Source organism: Ascaphus truei, chromosome 14, assembly GCF_040206685.1.
Source record: "Ascaphus truei isolate aAscTru1 chromosome 14, aAscTru1.hap1, whole genome shotgun sequence".
NCBI lineage: Eukaryota > Metazoa > Chordata > Amphibia > Anura > Ascaphidae > Ascaphus > Ascaphus truei.
Window position 1 is genome coordinate 13,333,508 of NC_134496.1, and position 17,302 is coordinate 13,350,809.

Here is a 17,302-nt window from a genome sequence, read left to right on the forward strand (position 1 = left end):
TGACTATAAGGGAGAGGCTATGCGACTTCTCTCAGATAGCCAGTCCTACTCTGGATTACCAGGGGACCCTACAGCTGTTACAAAACATCTTAGAAACGGCGTTAGAAAATACAGTACTAACCAAGAGTGAATTTGATTTTCTGTTTGTTAAATTTCCCAAAATCCCAATTTTTTTACCACCTTCCAAAAATACGTAAGAGTTTATCACACGCCCCTTGGAGGTTGATCCTTTCAGGGATCGGCTCCCTAACGTCGAATCCGTCACAGTACGTTGACTCTTTTCTACAAAAAATATGTACCCCAATTGCCCTCCTATTAAAGGATACCACGGCAGTTCTCAATTTAATGAAAGATTTTGTGTGGGAAGAACAGTAGCGATGGATCACATGTGACGTGCAGGCGTTATACACAAGCATTCCGCATATGGAAGGGTTAGAATCGATTAGACCATTTCTAGAGGAAGATTTAGAACTTCAAGTATCAAACACAGAGTTTATTATTGAAAGTGTCTTATATCTGACACACAACTATTTTCTGTTTTTGGACCAGTATTTATTGGTAGGTGCTTAGCGGGCAGATTACTACATTCTGATAGAAAGTACCTTACAAACAGAGGCCTTGGAGAACCGCATGAGATAAAACACTGCATCACCAGTACCACAACGTATGCAGTATATTATCTAGAATGCCTGATGTGGCCTTTCTTACATAGGACGTACCAAGAGACGGAGAAGGTTTGTACTTGCTTTGAGATATTTCTAGGCTGGGTAGGTTTACCATATCCCTTGCTGCAGTGGGAGCACTGTATGCGAGGTGATAATGGTGAAAGGCAGGGTGCAGACCTGTCTAAGACCTGTGAATGTGCTCACAAGTGATATTTTTTATTGGCTATATGCCAACGGTGGATGTTTTCTGTCGCCTTTTTCACCCACCATAAGTGTCGGGGGGCAGGCCAGTGATGTCACGGAGCTGGTTCGCCCACATTGGGCGAACATGTCATGTGACCGGCCCTCCGCTCCCCTCAGTTCGCAAACTAAATTTTTTTTACGTGCTACGCCTGCGGAAGCGTGCGCGAGCCCTTGCTAAAGCCGCTCTCATTGCGGCTGTAGGGGCTCACTGGCAAGCGTGAGCGCGGCTTAGCGGCTAAGCGCTGACCATGCCCGCGTCCTAAGGGAGAGCAGGGAAAAAAATAACCCAAAGAGACAGCAGAGATGTACTGTAGAGAAGGTAGTGTGATAAAGTGTTTGAAGCCATGGAAGGGGGACAAGGCACAGCATGGAGGGGGAGGGGAATGCAGGGGGTGAGGGGGAGAAGGTGGGGATGTATATGGTCCCATGTCTCAGGTCAAAAACGTTTTTGTTCTGTGTTTAAACCGCTTGGTGGGATGGGCTGCTTGGGAAGATGAAATCGCCATCAGAGTGAGTGTGTTTGTGTCCGGGAATACTGAATATCCGCTGTTTGTGTGTCTGACTAAGGCCGGACTCATAATTACTTAGCAAACAGAAGGCAGAGCAAAGCAAACCCTTTACCCGAGGACCGCCGGCCTGGTTGGCAAATTAAACTATATCAAGTTGTAAAAACCCTTAAAGCTTGTTTTTGCAATGAAAGTGTTTTGGTGAAAAGTTATTTTATATGACCTTGCTCTTTTGTGGAAATAACCCTTTAACCCATTAACCACGTCTTTGTCATTAGGTCACTGTGCTCCTACGTGGGACTGACCCTTTAACCCATTAAACACGTCCCTGTTATTAGGACACTTTGTCCCTACGTGGGACTGACCCTTTAACCCATTAAACACGTCCCTGTTATTAGGACACTTTGTCCCTACGTGGGACTGTCCCTTTAACCCATTAACCACGTCACTGTCATTAGGTCACTTTGCTCCTATGTGGGACTGTCCCTATAACACAGCGGTGCGCAAACTGGAGGGCGCAGCAGTTATAGAGGTCCCGCGCTCTCCCCCCAGGCATTTAAAGTAAATGCCGGGGGAACGCGTGAGGCCTCTATAATACACTTTTACACGGAAATTGCCGCCGGGGTCAAGCGAGGTGGGGGGACGGGACTGCAGCGCTGAGGAGAGCAGGTAGGGGTGCGCACGGGGAAAAGTTTGCACACCCCTGGTTTAACCCATTAAAAACATCGCTGTCATTAGGTCACTTTGCTCCTACGTGGGACTGACCCTTTAACCCATTAAACACGTTCCTGTCATTAGGTCACTTTGCTCCTACGTGGGACTGACCCTTTAACCCAGGGGCGCGCAAACTTTTTAGTTCGCCCCCCATACGTTGTCACCGGCATACGGCGTCGTGTGACGTCGCGTTGCTATGTGAACTCGTGGCGTCATTTGATAACGCGACGTCAGAAACCGCCGGATACCAGGTAAGGAAACTTAATTGAAATGCTTTGGGGAAGAGCGCGGGGCCTCTGTATGCGCCGTGCGGCCCCCCCAGTTTGCGCCGTGTGGCCTCTGTATGCGCCGCGCGGCCCCCCAGTTTGAGCTGCGCGGCCCCCCAGTTTGCATACCTCTGCCTTACATTAAAGGTGCAGTCGCTGCTGAAGTGACTCCGTAGTAGTGAGTAGTAATGAGTACACCTCGGAATCGCCTCCGTTTGCCGGGCAGATTCCACGCACACAATGCTGACGTGATTGGTATCTTTCGGCCCCAGATTATTTCGTTAGGTAATCGGGGGGCGTGTCCGCTCCCTCCGTGCCCGAACACGCTCCCACTGATCTCTCCGGAGCTCCCAGAGATAAGGGAGCAGCGGCAGAGAGAAGGTAAGCGGGGAGTAAAGGGTTTCTCCTCCAGACCCCGTCCCCCTTCCAGCGCGGTGCGGCTGCGTTTTCGTTCCCCTTGTCACGTTCCTGATACGGGGGACGGGGGGAGCGGGACGGGGCGCTGCTCCTGCAACCCGAATCGCCGTGTTTCTGCACTTCGTTACCTCGCCTTGTATGGGGGGGGTGAATGTATATTAACCCTTCGACTGCCAGAAAGGGACTTCGCGACCATATTCATGAAACGGGGGCCTCCGTTTTCATAGCACACAGAGGACGCCCAAACCTTCCTCACGTGTTCATGTCACTTTCATTTTATTTGTGTATTTATGATGAAGAAGCGGACCAGTGAGAAACTCAGGAACGCATTCCCTGCGAGATGCACTGTCTGTAAATGTTTCGTTTCATCTTTATATGCTTGGAAAGTGCCTGAGATGGGAAGGATTTTTGGGGGGCTTATAAATGATGGCTTCCTTTTTAATATGATGGCATTGATTTTGCTTTATATTAAAGGGTCAGTGCCACGTAGGGGTAAAGTGACCTAATGACAGGGACGTGTTTAATGGGTTAAACCAGAGGTGGGCAATCTTTCCCTGCTTTCCTCCCTGCTCGCGCCCCCCTTCCCGTCCCTTGTCTCCGGCTCTCGGGGTCAAATGACACCGCGGGGTCACGTGACATCACGTTGCCATGGCGCCGCGCCGCCGAAGACAAGGTAAGTGAAGTTGCAGAGGCCTGACGCGATCCCCCGGCATTAATTTAAATGCCTTGGGGGAAGAGCGCGGGGCCTCTGCAACCGCCACGTCCCTCACCCCCCTGACATATCTTGCACGCACCCCTGGGATAAAGGGTCAGTCCCACGTAGGGGCAAAGTGACCTAATGACAGGGACGTGTTTAATGGGTTAAAGGGTCAGTCCCACGTAGGGACAAAGTGACCTAATGACAGGGACGTGTTTAATGGGTTAAAGGGTCAGTCCCACGTAGGGACAAAGTGACCTAATGACAGGGAGGTGTTTAATGGGTTAAAGGGTCAGTCCCACGTAGGGACAAAGTGACCTAATGACAGGGACATGTTTAATGGGTTAAAGGGTCAGTCCCACGTAGGGACAAAGTGACCTAATGACAGGGAGGTGTTTAATGGGTTAAAGCAGGGGTAAGCAAAGTTGTGATCCTGCGCCCCCCCTCCTGCTCGGCTCCGGTGTGAAATAACATTGCAGGGTCATGTGACATCACGTTGCCATTGCAAAGCGACGGCAAATTATGCCGGGTTACCATGGCGACGCGTCACTGATGACCAGGGAGGAGAAGCTGCAGAGGCCTCGTGCGTTCCCCCCTGCATTTCATTTAAATGCATTGGGAGAGAGCGCAGGACCTCTGTAGCCGCCGCGCCCCCCCCCCCCCTGGAAACTCTCCCGCCCCCCACGTTGCGCACACCTGGGTTAAAGGGTCTGTCCCACGTTGGAGCAAAGTGACCTAATGACATTAGTGACATGGAGATATGTTAAAAATATCCCCTCTGCTGAGCCCGAGCACGTTTCAGTTCCCACATTGTTATTCTACCTGTGACATAGTTTCAGGCCGATGTTTCACTTTGCGTTTTAAAACCGCTCTGTCTAGAAATGCATTAAAATCTCTATTTCCCTAGCAGCAAGTTTCTCTCGCCCGCGGCTGTTACAGCAATCTGCAAGGGTTGCAAGTGAATATTAATTACGCTAGGAGGGTACTGGCAGTTTCTGCTCAGATAGGACGGCAGCCATAAAGCCGCGCGTATTTCTGGGCCGCAATAGTTTTACTCGCGAGCAGAAAGGCCGCAGGGGGAGACTGGGACGGGGAACTTATTCTGCTGATGAGCGGCCGTTTAAAAATGTAATTCTGCACAGTGGGAAAGTTTCTGTGAGGAACACTTAATCTGCTTCCCTTTTATGTACAGACATGTTTTAATTAAATCGTGTACATATGTGTATATATAATTTTCCTGGCTCAAGTTTGCCTATTAAACTTAAATATTCATATTTCCCATCATGCTGTAACTTTTAACTCTAAGCTGCTTTCTTCTTCCGGATGCGCAGACTCAGCCCCCTGCGCGAGTTTTAATGCGTCCCTGCTAATGTTCTGCCGACGCCACATTATAACGCGGCGTAATGAGCCGTTTCCCCATTCCCAGGCGGCTCCGTTTTATACGTGACCATTTTGTTTTATATCTCCCGGCAGATTTCTGCATTTCTAAATGGTTTTTTTTCCCCTCATATGCCCGTGACTATCGTTGTATTGTTATATGGAAATATAAACGCGCAGATTCAGCTGAGAGATGGAAACAATTTTGTTTATACTAAAATAAGTCATTTTAGACATTTCCATTTGTGATTTGTTTGGGGAAATGTAATCTGTTTCCCGCTCGGCGGATCGTTTGATGACGAGCGAGTTTGAGGTGCAATCCCACACAGCCAGGAAACAGGCTTTAGTGAGGAAGTCGTCTCGCTTCCCTAGAGCAGGGCTGCTCAACTCCAGCTGTCAAAATTCCGCCCCATCCCCCAACAGGTCAGGTTTTCAGGATATCCCTGCTTCAGCACAGGTGGCTCAATCAGCAGCTCAGTCGAAAACTCCACCACCACCTGTTCTCAAGCAGGGTTATACTGAAAACCTGACCTGTTGGGGGGGGGGGGCTTGCTTGAGGACTGGAGTTGAGAACCCCCGCCCTAAACCATTGGGGCTCCACTCCAGTCCTCAAGACCTCTACCCCTAATGGGTGCCACTGATCGAGCCACCTGTCCTGAAGCAGGGATATCCTTAAAACCTGACCTGTTGAGAGGGCGGGGGGGGGGGGGGGGGGTTGAGTACCCGTGCCCTAGACAAAGCTAACTGTGCTAGTGGCAAAGATCTGGCTGAAGTTTCATTCAATTGTGGTGTGTGTGTCTGTGTGTGTGGTGGTGGGGGGGGGGGGGGGGGTTGTCCTTTCCAGAGTGCAGATAAAGGGGACAGTCGGCGGCTCTGCCTGTGAGCAATTCCTGATCTCCAGAGGAACCCCCCACAAATGAACTTTAAAAAGGGATTTGGGGGGGAGGGATGGTGGGAGCTGGGGAAAGGTCGGGCTCGTGGGGGGTAGAGGGGGGAGTAAAGAGACGGGGAGAAACAGAGCAAAATAATGTTTCATCAATTTGGAGTCGTGTTTTTGTGCTAATTGCTCTGTCTGGCTAATACATGGTGGCCAACTCCAGCCCTAAAGGGCCACCAACAGGTCAGGTATTCAGGATATCCCTGTGTCAGCACAGGCCGGTGACTGAGCAAGAGGAAGAGTAATACTTGGAAATATGCAGGGTAAGAGTAATACTTGGTACTATGCAGGGTAAGAGTAATACTTGGTACTATGCAGGGTAAGAGTAATACTTGGTAATATGCAGGGTAAGAGTAATACTTGGTAATATGCAGGGTAAGAGTAATACTTGGTAATATGCAGGGTAAGAGTAATACTTGGTAATATGCAGGGTAAGAGTAATACTTGGAAATATGCAGGGTAAGAGTAATACTTGGTAATATGCAGGGTAAGAGTAATAATTGGTACTATGCAGGGTAAGAGTAATACTTGGAAATATGCAGGGTAAGAGTAATACTTGGTACTATGCAGGGTAAGAGTAATACTTGGTAATATGCAGGGTAAGAGTAATACTTGGTCCTATGCAGGTTAAGAGTAATATTGGTACTATGCAGGGTAAGAGTAATACTTGGAAATATGCAGGGTAAGAGTAATACTTGGTCCTTTGCAGGTTAAGAGTAAGAGGAAAAAGCAGAGGTATTAAACACATTATTTGCCTCTGTGTTTACCAGGGAAGAATACATTTCAGTGGTAGTGCCGCAGGAGGAAGCCACAACCTCCATATTAATGAACAATTGGTTAACCGAGGAAGAAGTTTATAGACGGCTTGATAACATTAAAGTACACAAGGCACCTGGCCCCGATGGCATACTGTACATCCAAGAGTTCTCAAGGAGTTAAGCTCAGTAATAGCCACACCATTACATTTAATATTCAAGGACTCCATTTCCACAGGCTCAGTACCACAAGATTTGGGTAAAGCGGATGTGGTGCCTATATTTAAAAAGGGAGCTAGATCACAACCGGGAAATTACAGACCTGTAAGCCTGACTTCAATAGTAGGGAAACTACTTGAAGGTTTAATACAGGATAATATACAGGAATACCTAATGAAAACAATATTATTAGTAATAGTCAGCATGGATTTATGAAGGATAGATCTTGCCAAACTAACCTTATTTGTTTCTTTGAGGAGGTAAGTAGGAATTTAGACCAGGGTAATGCAGTTGATGTGGTCTACTTAGATTTGCAAAAGCTTTTGATACGGTTCCACACACGAGGTTAGTGTACAAAATAAAGCAAATTGGACTCAGTACAAATATATGCACCTGGATTGAAAACTGGTTAAAGGACAGACAACAGAGGGTTGTCATAAATGGAACTTTTTCAGGTTAGGCTAAAGTTGTGAGTGGAGTACCTCAGGGATCGGTACTGGGACCCCTGCTTTTTAACTTGTTTATTAATGAGCTTGAGGTTGGGATTGAGAGCAAAGTCTCCATCTTTGCTGATGATACACAATTTAGTAAGGTAGTAGAATCAGAGCAGGATGTAATTTCTCGCTAGAAAGACTTGGAGAGACTGGAAACGTGGGCAGGTAAATGGCAGATGAGGTTTAATACAGATAAATGTAAGGTTATGCATTTGGGAAACAAGAATAAAAAGGCGACTTACAAATTAAATGGGGATACATTAGGGGAATCCTTGATGGAGAAGGATTTAGGAGTGCCTGCAGACAGCAGGCTTAGCAATAGTGCCCAATGTCATGCAGTAGCTGCAAAGGCAAACAAGATCTTATCTTGCATTAAACGGGCAACGGGTGGAAGGGAAGTAAACATAATTATGCCCCTTTATAAAGCATTAGTAAGACCACACCTTGAATATGGAGTACAATTGTTGGCACCACTCCTCAGTGTGGTAGTGGAAAACCCAAAATACTGATTATCCAAAAATGAGTAGAATAGAATAAAATAAGTAATGATTTCTTTATTACCAGCAATTGCATGGAGACCAAAAGTGACAAAATCTCACAGGCTCAGTCTGCACACTCAAAACATAAAACAATTAGCATATATCAAAATCACCGGATATATCACGTAATTACTATACAGCTAAACTTATATAATGCCCATATAAGGATTGTGAAAAACACCTATTAAGCCAAGCTAAACACAATGAGCTTTTCACCCACTATTCCTACAACAACAACTTGTTAGTTGCATATGACCGTCACTTTGCTCACAGTAACACTTCTCTCGTTAAACAATCTAGTCTCCTCACTATCTCCCTCTCCCCGACCTCCTCATACATTCCCTGCAAACTGTTCAAAACGGATTAATCCTTTTGTCAGCAGAGTAGTCTTAGTCCCATAGCATAATGTGTCTGAGACCCCATACCATAATGTGCCTGAGAGACCCCATACCCTAATGTGTCTGAGAGACCCCATACCATAATGTGTCTGAGAGACCCCATACCATAATGTGTCTGAGAGACCCCATACCATAATGTGTCTGAGAGACCCCATACCATAATGTGTCTGAGAGACCCCATACCAGAATGTGTCTGAGAGACCCCATACCATAATGTGCCTGAGAGACCCCATACCATAATGTGTCTGAGAGACCCCATACCATAATGTGTCTGAGAGACCCCATACCATAATGTGTCTGAGAGACCCCATACCATAATGTGTCTGAGAGACCCCATACCATAATGTGTCTGAGACCCCATACCGGAATGTGTCGGAGAGACCCCATACCGGAATGTGTCTGAGAGACCCCATACCATAATGTGCCTGAGAGACCCCATACCCTAATGTGTCTGAGAGACCCCATACCATAATGTGTCTGAGAGACCCCATACCATAATGTGTCTGAGAGACCCCATACCATAATGTGTCTGAGAGACCCCATACCAGAATGTGTCTGAGAGACCCCATACCAGAATGTGTCTGAGACCCCATACCAGAATGTGTCTGAGAGACCCCATACCAGAATGTGTCTGAGAGACCCCATACCAGAATGTGTCTGAGAGACCCCATACCAGAATGTGTCTGAGAGACCCCATACCATAATGTGTCTGAGACCCCATACCATAATGTGTCTGAGACCCCATACCATAATGTGTCTGAGACCCCATACCGGAATGTGTCTGAGGGACCCCATACCGGAATGTGTCTGAGAGACCCCATACCATAATGTGTCGGAGACCCCATACCATAATGTCTGAGAAACCCCATACCGGAATGTGTCTGAGACCCCTTACCGGAATGTGTCTGAGAGACCCCATACAATAATGTGTCTGAGAGACCCCATACCGGAATGTGTCTGAGGGACCCCATACCATAATGTGTCTGAGAGACCCCATACCATAATGTGTCTGAGAGACCCCATACCATAATGTGTCGGAGACCCCATACCATAATGTCTGAGAAACCCCATACCGGAATGTGTCTGAGACCCCTTACCGGAATGTGTCTGAGAGACCCCATACCATAATGTGTCTGAGAGACCCCATACCGGAATGTGTCTGAGACCCCATACCATAATGTGTCGGAGACCCCATACCGGAATGTGTCTGAGAGACCCCATACCGGAATGTGTCTGAGAGACCCCATACCGGAATGTGTCTGAGAGACCCCATACCGGAATGTGTCTGAGAGACCCCATACCATAATGTCTGAGAGACCCCATACCATAATCCAATTCTCAGGCCCATATATCATACTCCGACATTAGAAAAGACATTATGGAACTGGAGATAGTGCAGAGAAGAGCCACCAAATTAATAAAGGGGATGGACAATCTAATTTATGAGAAGATGCTAGCTAATTAGATTTATTTACATTAGAAAAGAGGCGTCTTAGGCTGTGCGTATAGTGCCTGCGACGCGTGACGTCATCCGTCGCCACTAGCGAAAGTTGTATTTGACTTTGCGGTGGCGTCGCGGGCGACCAGGCCATTGATTGGTTCAAGGGCTGTCACATGAGGCGACAGCCCCTGAAAAATCAAATATTCCCGGCTGCAAAAAATCGCGTCGCCCCGTCACTTTGTCGCCGTCGCGCTTACTATAAGCGCAAGCGGCGGCGACAATGTATTTGTTTTCGGGCTACGTCGCGTCGCCATCGCCGGCACTATAAGCGCAGCCTAAGAGGGGATATGATAACTATATACAAATATATTCGGGGACAGTACAAGGAGCTTTCAAAAGAACTATTCATCCCACGGGCAGTACAAAGGACTCGGGCCATCCCTTAAGGTTGGAGGAAAGGAGATTTCACCAGCAACAAAGGAAAGGGTTCTTTACAGTAAGGGCAGTTACAATATGGGATTCATTACCCATGGAGACTGTGATGGCAGATAAAATAGATTTGTTCAAAAAAAGGTTGGACATCTTTTTAGAAAGGAAAGGTATTCAGGGATATACCAAATAAGTATACATGGGAAGGATGTTGATCCAGGGATTAATCCGATTGCCAATTATTTGAGTCAGGAAGGAATTTATTTTCCCCTTATGAGATATCATTGCATGATATGTCACTGGGGGTTTTGTTTGCTTCCTCTGCATCAATATACTGTAAGTACGGATATAGGATAAAGTATCTGTTGTCTACATTTAGCGTAGGTTGAACTTGATGGGCGCATGTCTTTTTTCAACATCTTCAACCTCATCAACAGTTACGCTGCGCTTATTGCGACGGTCACGGTGAAGCAATGTTGCGCCAAAACAAATGTATTGCCGCTGTCACGTGCGCTTATAGTAGAAGCGACACGACGTCGCGATCGCTGGAAGTCAATTTGATTTTTCCAGCGATCGCAGCGTGACGTCGCCGGCGCCGGAACTAAGTGCAGCCTCACACAGTTACACAAATGGTACTATGCAGGGTAAGAGTAATACTTGGTAATATGCAGGGTAAGAGTAATACTTGGAAATATGCAGGGTAAGAGTAATACTTGGTACTATGCAGGGTAAGAGTAATACTTGGTACTATGCAGGGTAAGAGTAATACTTGGTAATATGCAGGGTAAGAGTAATACTTGGTACTATGCAGGGTAAGAGTAATACTTGGTACTATGCAGGGTAAGCGTAATACTTGGTACTATGCAGGGTAAGAGTAATACTTGGTACTATGCAGGGTAAGAGTAATACTTGGTAATATGCAGGGTAAGAGTAATACTTGGTAATATGCAGGGTAAGAGTAATACTTGGTACTATGCAGGGTAAGAGTAATACTTGGTACTATGCAGGGTAAGAGTAATACTTGGTACTATGCAGGGTAAGAGTAATACTTGGTACTATGCAGGGTAAGAGTAATACTTGGTACTATGCAGGGTAAGAGTAATACTTGGTACTATGCAGGGTAAGAGTAATACTTGGTACTATGCAGGGTAAGAGTAATACTTGGTACTATGCAGGGTAAGAGTAATACTTGGTACTATGCAGGGTAAGAGTAATACTTGGTACTATGCAGGGTAAGAGTAATACTTGGTACTATGCAGGGTAAGAGTAATACTTGGTACTATGCAGGGTAAGAGTAATACTTGGTACTATGGAGGGTAAGAGTAATACTTGGTACTATGCAGGGTAAGAGTAATACTTGGTAATATGCAGGGTAAGAGTAATACTTGGTAATATGCAGGGTAAGAGTAATACTTGGTACTATGCAGGGTAAGAGTAATACTTGGTACTATGCAGGGTAAGAGTAATACTTGGTACTATGCAGGTTAAGAGTAATACTTGGTACTATGCAGGTTAAGAGTAATACTTGGTACTATGCAGGGTAAGAGTAATACTTGGTACTATGCAGGGTAAGAGTAATACTTGGTAAAAGCCTGATGTTAGTACCGCTGTACCGGGTATAATGGCCTCATTATCACATGTCGCTGCATTAGGCAGAGAATCCCATTCAGAATAATACAGAAGAGGGGCGTCCCTGCTGCTGCAATGCGCTGTGCTGGGATTTGCTGCTGCAATGCGCTGTGCTGGGATTCGCTGCTGCAATGCGCTGTGCTGGGATTCGCTGCTGCAATGTGCTGTGCTGGGATTCGCTGCTGCAATGCGCTGTGCTGGGATTCGCTGCTGCAATGCGCTGTGCTGGGATTCGCTGCTGCATTGCGCTGTGCTGGGATTCGCTGCTGCAATGCGCTGTGCTAGGATTCGCTGCTACAATGCGCTGTGCTGGGATTCGCTGCTGCAATGCGCTGTGCTGGGATTCGCTGCTGGTGCTGCAATGCGCTGTGCTAGGATTCGCTGCTGCAATGCGCTGTGCTGGGATTCGCTGCTGCAATGCGCTGTGCTGGGATTCGCTGCTGCAATGCGCAGTGCTGGGATTCGCTGCTGCAATGCGCTGTGCTAGGATTCGCTGCTGCAATGCGCTGTGCTAGGATTCGCTGCTGCAATGCGCTGTGCTGGGATTCGCTGCTGCAATGTGCTGTGCTGGGATTCGCTGCTGCAATGCGCTGTGCTGGGATTCGCTGCTGCAATGCGCTGTGCTGGGATTCGCTGCTGCAATGCGCTGTGCTGGGATTCGCTGCTGCAATGCGCTGTGCTGGGATTCGCTGCTACAATGCGCTATGCTGGGATTCGCTGCTACAATGCGCTATGCTGGGATTCGCTGCTGCAATGCGCTGTGCTGGGATTCGCTGCTGCAATGCGCTGTGCTGGGATTCGCTGCTGCAATGCGCTGTGCTGGGATTCGCTGCTACAATGCGCTATGCTGGGATTCGCTGCTACAATGCGCTGTGCTGGGATTCGCTGCTACAATGCGCTATGCTGGGATTCGCTGCTACAATGCGCTATGCTGGGATTCGCTGCTGCAATGCGCTGTGCTGGGATTCGCTGCTGCAATGCGCTGTGCTGGGATTCGCTGCTGCAATGCGCTGTGCTGGGATTCGCTGCTGCAATGCGCTGTGCTGGGATTCGCTGCTGCAATGCGCTGTGCTGGGATTCGCTGCTGTGCTGGAATTCGCTGCTGCAATGCGCTGTGCTAGGATTCGCTGCTGTGCTGGAATTCGCTGCTGCAATGCGCTGTGCTGGGATTCGCTGCTGCAATGCGCTGTGCTGGGATTCGCTGCTGCTGCAATGCGCTGTGCTAGGATTCGCTGCTGCTACAATGCGCTGTGCTAGGATTCGCTGCTGCTGCAATGCGCTGTGCTAGGATTCGCTGCTGCTGCAATGCGCTGTGCTAGGATTCGCTGCTGCTGCAATGCGCTGTGCTAGGATTCGCTGCTGCAATGCGCTGTGCTAGGATTTGCTGCTGCAATGCGCTGTGCTAGGAGTCGCTGCTGCAATGCGCTGTGCTAGGATTCGCTGCTGCTACAATGCGCTGTGCTAGGATTCGCTGCTGCTGCAATGCGCTGTGCTAGGATTCGCTGCTGCAATGCGCCGTGCTTGGATTCGCTGCTGCTGCAATGCGCTGTGCTGGGATTTGCTGCTGCAATGCGCTGTGCTGGGATTTGCTGCTGCAATGCGCTGTGCTGGGATTCGCTGCTGCTGCTGCAATGCGCTGTGCTGGGATTCGCTGCTGCAATGCGCTGTGCTAGGATTCGCTGCTGCTGCAATGCGCTGTGCTGGGATTCGCTGCTGCAATGTGCTGTGCTGGGATTTGCTGCTGCAATGTGCTGTGCTTGGATTCGCTGCTGCTGCTGCAATGCGCTGTGCTAGGATTCGCTGCTGCTGCAATGCGCTGTGCTAGGATTCGTTGCTGCAATGCGCTGTGCTAGGATTCGCTGCTGCAATGCGCTGTGCTAGGATTCGCTGCTGCAATGCGCTGTGCTAGGATTTGCTGCTGCAATGCGCTGTGCTAGGAGTCGCTGCTGCAATGCGCTGTGCTAGGATTCGCTGCTGCTACAATGCGCTGTGCTAGGATTCGCTGCTGCTGCAATGCGCTGTGCTAGGATTCGCTGCTGCAATGCGCCGTGCTTGGATTCGCTGCTGCTGCTGCAATGCGCTGTGCTGGGATTTGCTGCTGCAATGCGCTGTGCTGGGATTTGCTGCTGCAATGCGCTGTGCTGGGATTCGCTGCTGCTGCTGCAATGCGCTGTGCTGGGATTCGCTGCTGCAATGCGCTGTGCTAGGATTCGCTGCTGCTGCAATGCGCTGTGCTGGGATTCGCTGCTGCAATGTGCTGTGCTGGGATTTGCTGCTGCAATGTGCTGTGCTTGGATTCGCTGCTGCTGCTGCAATGCGCTGTGCTAGGATTCGCTGCTGCAATGCGCTGTGCTGGGATTTGCTGCTGCAATGCGCTGTGCTGGGATTCGCTGCTGCTGCAATGTGCTGTGCTGGGATTCGCTGCTGCAATGTGCTGTGCTTGGATTCGCTGCTGCTATGCGCTGTACTAGGATTCGCTGCTGCAATGCGCTGTGCTGGGATTTGCTGCTGCAATGCGCTGTGCTGGGATTCGCTGCTGCAATGCGCTGTGCTAGGATTCGCTGCTGCAATGCGCTGTGCTGGGATTTGCTGCTGCTGCTGCAATGCGCTGTGCTAGGATTCGCTGCTGCTGCTGCAATGCGCTGTGCTGGGATTCGCTGCTGCAATGCGCTGTGCTGGGATTCGCTGCTGCTGCTGCAATGCGCTGTGCTGGGATTCGCTGCTGCAATGCGCTGTGCTGGGATTCGCTGCTGCAATGCGCTGCGCTAGGATTCGCTGCTGCAATGCGCTGTGCTAGGATTCGCTGCTGCAATGCGCTGTGCTGGGATTCGTTGCTCTGCTGCAATGCGCTGTGCTGGTATTCGCTGCTGCTGCAATGCGCTGTGCTAAGATTCGCTGCTGTAATGCGCTGTGCTATGATTCGCTGCTGCAATGCGCTGTGCTGGGATTCGCTGCTGCAATGCGCTGTGCTAGGATTTGCTGCTGCAATGCGCTGTGCTAGGATTCGCTGCTGCAATGCGCTGTGCTGGGATTTGCTGCTGCAATGAGCTGTGCTGGGATTTGCTGCTGCAATGCGCTGTGCTGGGATTTGCTGCTGCTGCTGCTCCTGCTGCAATGTGCTGTGCTAGGATTCGCTGCTGCAATGCGCTGTGCTAGGATTCGCTGCTGCTGCAATGCGCTGTGCTAGGATTTGCTGCTGCTGCAATGCGCTGTGCTAGGATTCGCTGCTGCAATGCGCTGTGCTAGGATTCGCTACTGCTGCAATGCGCTGTGCTAGGATTTGCTGCTGCAATGCGCTGTGCTAGGATTCGCTGCTGCAATGCGCTGTGCTAGGATTCGCTGCTGCAATGCGCTGTGCTGGGATTCGCTGCTGCTGCAATGCGCTGTGCTGGGATTCGCTGCTGCAATGCGCTGTGCTATGATTCGCTGCTGCAATGCGCTGTGCTAGGATTCGCTGCTGCAATGCGCTGTGCTGGGATTCGCTGCTGCTGCTGCAATGCGCTGTGCTAGGATTCGCTGCTGCTGCAATGCGCTGTGCTAGGATTCGCTGCTGCAATGCGCTGTGCTAGGATTCGTTGCTGCAATGCGCTGTGCTAGGATTCGCTGCTGCAATGCGCTGTGCTAGGATTCGCTGCTGCTGCAATGCGCTGTGCTAGGATTTGCTGCTGCAATGCGCTGTGCTAGGAGTCGCTGCTGCAATGCGCTTTGCTAGGATTCGCTGCTGCTACAATGCGCTGTGCTAGGATTCGCTGCTGCTGCAATGCGCTGTGCTAGGATTCGCTGCTGCAATGCGCCGTGCTTGGATTCGCTGCTGCTGCTGCAATGCGCTGTGCTGGGATTTGCTGCTGCAATGCGCTGTGCTGGGATTTGCTGCTGCAATGCGCTGTGCTGGGATTCGCTGCTGCTGCTGCAATGCGCTGTGCTGGGATTCGCTGCTGCAATGCGCTGTGCTAGGATTCGCTGCTGCTGCAATGCGCTGTGCTAGGATTCGCTGCTGCAATGCGCTGTGCTAGGATTTGCTGCTGCAATGCGCTGTGCTAGGAGTCGCTGCTGCAATGCGCTGTGCTAGGATTCGCTGCTGCTACAATGCGCTGTGCTAGGATTCGCTGCTGCTGCAATGCGCTGTGCTAGGATTCGCTGCTGCAATGCGCCGTGCTTGGATTCGCTGCTGCTGCAATGCGCTGTGCTGGGATTTGCTGCTGCAATGCGCTGTGCTGGGATTTGCTGCTGCAATGCGCTGTGCTGGGATTCGCTGCTGCTGCTGCAATGCGCTGTGCTGGGATTCGCTGCTGCAATGCGCTGTGCTAGGATTCGCTGCTGCTGCAATGCGCTGTGCTGGGATTCGCTGCTGCAATGTGCTGTGCTGGGATTTGCTGCTGCAATGTGCTGTGCTTGGATTCGCTGCTGCTGCTGCAATGCGCTGTGCTAGGATTCGCTGCTGCTGCAATGCGCTGTGCTAGGATTCGTTGCTGCAATGCGCTGTGCTAGGATTCGCTGCTGCAATGCGCTGTGCTAGGATTCGCTGCTGCTGCAATGCGCTGTGCTAGGATTTGCTGCTGCAATGCGCTGTGCTAGGAGTCGCTGCTGCAATGCGCTGTGCTAGGATTCGCTGCTGCTACAATGCGCTGTGCTAGGATTCGCTGCTGCTGCAATGCGCTGTGCTAGGATTCGCTGCTGCAATGCGCCGTGCTTGGATTCGCTGCTGCTGCTGCAATGCGCTGTGCTGGGATTTGCTGCTGCAATGCGCTGTGCTGGGATTTGCTGCTCAATGCGCTGTGCTGGGATTCGCTGCTGCTGCTGCAATGCGCTGTGCTGGGATTCGCTGCTGCAATGCGCTGTGCTAGGATTCGCTGCTGCTGCAATGCGCTGTGCTGGGATTCGCTGCTGCAATGTGCTGTGCTGGGATTTGCTGCTGCAATGTGCTGTGCTTGGATTCGCTGCTGCTGCTGCAATGCGCTGTGCTAGGATTCGCTGCTGCAATGCGCTGTGCTGGGATTTGCTGCTGCAATGCGCTGTGCTGGGATTCGCTGCTGCTGCAATGTGCTGTGCTGGGATTCGCTGCTGCAATGTGCTGTGCTTGGATTCGCTGCTGCTATGCGCTGTACTAGGATTCGCTGCTGCAATGCGCTGTGCTGGGATTTGCTGCTGCAATGCGCTGTGCTGGGATTCGCTGCTGCAATGCGCTGTGCTAGGATTCGCTGCTGCAATGCGCTGTGCTGGGATTTGCTGCTGCTGCTGCAATGCGCTGTGCTAGGATTCGCTGCTGCTGCTGCAATGCGCTGTGCTGGGATTCGCTGCTGCTGCTGCAATGCGCTGTGCTGGGATTCGCTGCTGCTGCTGCAATGCGCTGTGCTGGGATTCGCTGCTGCAATGCGCTGTGCTGGGATTCGCTGCTGCAATGCGCTGCGCTAGGATTCGCTGCTGCAATGCGCTGTGCTAGGATTCGCTGCTGCAATGCGCTGTGCTGGGATTCGTTGCTCTGCTGCAATGCGCTGTGCTGGTATTCGCTGCTGCTGCAATGCGCTGTGCTAAGATTCGCTGCTGTAATGCGCTGTGCTATGATTCGCTGCTGCAAT

The 17,302-nt window shown here is 50.2% G+C and overlaps 1 protein-coding gene across 6 annotated transcripts in view; it reads left to right on the plus strand.

Annotated features, from left to right (window-relative positions):
• Positions 1–17,302, plus strand: part of LOC142465628 (pyruvate carboxylase, mitochondrial-like) — a 248,894-nt gene that overhangs the window by 55,187 nt on the left and 176,405 nt on the right. Inside the window, exon 1 of one of the 6 annotated variants that reach the window (XM_075569742.1) lies at positions 2,701–2,775. The exons of the other annotated variants lie outside the window; for them this stretch is intronic. The gene's annotated coding sequence lies outside the window, so the exon portion shown is untranslated. Of the gene's footprint in view, positions 1–2,700; positions 2,776–17,302 lie in introns of those variants that run through there. 6 annotated transcript variants of the gene reach the window in all.